This window comes from Octopus bimaculoides, chromosome 6, assembly GCF_001194135.2.
Source record: "Octopus bimaculoides isolate UCB-OBI-ISO-001 chromosome 6, ASM119413v2, whole genome shotgun sequence".
NCBI classification, from domain to species: Eukaryota; Metazoa; Mollusca; class Cephalopoda; order Octopoda; family Octopodidae; genus Octopus; species Octopus bimaculoides.
In genome coordinates, this window is record NC_068986.1 from 69,303,713 (window position 1) to 69,307,015 (window position 3,303).

Below are 3,303 nucleotides of genomic sequence, written 5' to 3' on the forward strand. Positions count from 1 at the left end.
GTAGAAGACACATGCCCAAGGTGCCACGCAGTAGGACTGAACCCGGAAACATGTGGTTCGTAAGCAAGTTACTTACCGGAAAAAGTCAGTAGGCATGCAGCTCGGCACCTGGAGAAGCAAGCCCATGCCGTCCAGCAGCGCCCCCGTAGTGGGACGCTGGACCGACGGTCCGGTCAAGTTGCTCGGAGTCTGGTTTGGTCCGGACCTCCAAACAGAAATGAACTGGGACGAGATAACGAGTAGGGCGGCCACTTTCTCCCGGCAATGCGACGAGAGGAAGCTGTACCTAAAATATCGGGCGGAGGTGACGAATGCGTACATCGCATCCGTCATCTACTACCGCCTGACCGTCTTGCCTTGTCCCGACCCTACCATCACCAAACATCTTCTACTTCCTGTGGAAAGGAAGCGTTCCAACGGTCTGGTGATCCGTTTGCTGCCAACACCCGCTAAAAGGAGGGCTGGGCATGCCGTGGTTGATGATGCGCAGACATGTGCTGAGACTGCAAATCTCCGGCTCTAGGTAGACGACGCTGGACAGATGAGCGGCGCGCTTTCCCGCAGTTCGTCTCTGTGACCGAGCTGCAGTCGTGGATCAAGAAGAGGCCGAGGTAGGGCGAATGGCATCACGTGTGTCACATTGCTCTCGAGCAACTATGCCGCCCCGGGTCGACCTTGAGCGATGCATCACAACCAATGCATTCTATAGGAAATTAGTGGAGGGGAGGTACGACAACGATTTCGGGGCGAACCTGAGCGTCGACGAGAAATACCTGACCCGCCTGTTCAAGACGACTTTCGAGTCGGGACCTATAGACAACTTCCAGAGATCCCTGGCCTGGCAGTGCTATCGAGAAGCGCTACCAATTCTGGATAAGCTCTACAAGCATGGCTCGAGAAACACCGGGCCGACCTGTCCGAAATGCAGTCAGAGCGACGAAACCGTTCTGCACGCACTCGTGCAGTGTCCGACCAATTCCGACCTGTGGGCTTATGTCGAACGACTGCTGTCACGTGCGGGACGAGTCGGCTTATCAGCCGAGTCTATCGTGAATATTGTCGCGCCCCCTTCCTTCAAACGGGAAGGAAGACCCATTTTCATCGTACTTGTGGCTATGGCGAAAGAATGTGTCTGGTGGATGCGTCTGAAAGGATTAGAGACAAACGCTTTCATCTCTGGTCAATCTCTCATCAACTTCTTCAAGTATCACTTGAAAAGGAAGGTGAGAGTAGAAAGGAAAGTTTTGTCTAGCGAATGCTTCAACAAAAGATGGGTGAATGTAGCAAGGACGGTACGTGTGAATGACGGAGCCACCTAGAGCATAATCCTATGAGCTAGAAAAGCAATGGAAAAAAAAGAGAGTTACCTACTTGTAAATGTGTTATTGTGTGACATTATTGCCAGAGGCTACCGTGGTCTTTTCGTGGGTTTTTCTTTCCACTTTTGGGAACTTTTTGTACTATTTCGACTTTTGTATATCCCAAACGATTTCGATCCCTTTTGATCGTTGTCCTTATTTTCAATTTTTATTTTTGTTTGTTTTCGCCCCCCCCCCTCGAAAAGAAAAACTGTACATTGTATATGCCCCTCTATGTTCAGCCCTTTGTGGCCAATAAAGAAAGCTATCTATCTATTTATCTGTCTGTCTGTCCGTCTGTATTTCTGTGTGTAAATGTATGTGTGTTCTCTACACATATATTTGTGGTATATGCAAATAAAATTACATTTCTCAAAAATGATATGGTGTTCATATTTGAATTACCCTTATATCAAAAATTATAATAAAGAAATTCTGTGTGTTTGGTCTCTGCAATAGCTTCCGAAATAATTTGATGCATGTTTTGTTTGAGAATGAATTTACTAACATCTGAACGGAGTGTGAGTTGATATGTACATGATGAAGCTATATATCAGTTTTGAATTATATACATATATTGTTTGGTGCAACAGAATGAAATTTCAGAAGACTAGTTAAGAGGGAGAAAGGGTGTTTTGAGTATTCCATTTTATGTGAATGACAATGAATATATTGAATCAGGTATTGGTATGAAGGCAGTTGAGAAGACTGGCTAAGTGAATAAGTACAATCTGCAACAGAGAATATTTTCTACTCTTCTAGATAAAGACAGCATTTAGGACTAATATACTAATCACATTTTCGAAATTGTTTATAAATCTTCAAATGAGCTGCAAATAGGGGAATGTGGAAGAGGACAAAGTTCTGTAGATTCAAATAATGATGATAGATTAAAGCACTAGTTAGTAAGTACTGTGCGCGAGGAGATCAAGTACATTCACTAAAGAAGGACAATGTATTTCACCATCTAAACTGAATTCCTCATCTCATTAGACTGTCATAGACTGTTATGTCAGCCCAAACGTGAGGGTAGAATTTGTGGAACTCAGCAAGCCTTTGATAGATGTAAATTAAAATCAAACAGCTGTTGTGAGACTAATGAGCCCAGTTATCAAACGCAACAGTTCAAATAGGTTTCCTTTTACATTTCTTTCATAATTTTTGCAATTAGATTATAAATACAGAGGTCAGATTAAGAAATTGTGAGAGAATATGCGTACGTATGAACACACCTCGTAACGGAGACAAACATACAAATATTTATCTCAAAACATTATGTTTGTTCGTTAGCACATTATTTTAGAATTTCGGTTATGAGTTTACGAATAGTTTTTATCAAAATAACCAGCATTTTGTATGCAAGACATTTTTGAGACCAGCACCAGCACCAGCACCAGCAACAGGCTGAGCAGAATTTTAAATATTTTATCGAGTGTTATTAAGTAAAATTATAAACATAGTTTTAGTAATTCTGTGACTAATTTGGTAATACACTACGATAAGCTTAAGCACAACACAAGACGCTTGTAGACGAAGCTAAAAATTAGGATATTAAAAATAAATACTCAGAAACAGATCATAAAATATTCAGTTTGGCTGGCATAATGATGTAGTCCAGTAATACAGTGCAAAACATTGTGTTCTTATATAAGGGATTCGGCTTACGTCTATCAGCCCTTAACTACTTATGATACGCTTCATTACAACATACGAAATCCCGAACCTAGCTTATTTCCATCGTGTAATCTCCGCAAATTACACACAACTTTCTTTCGCTAAATATTATCAGATGAGAGTTTGCATCTTTTAAAAATAGAATAGTTATTATCCTAACACCAATCTCATCACTTTGAAAAGTTCCCCTCCGAGATTAAAAGCGCATGATTAATAGTTTTGTTTCGACGAAACATGATTGCGAGGTTTGAAGCTATTTTTATTGCCTAAA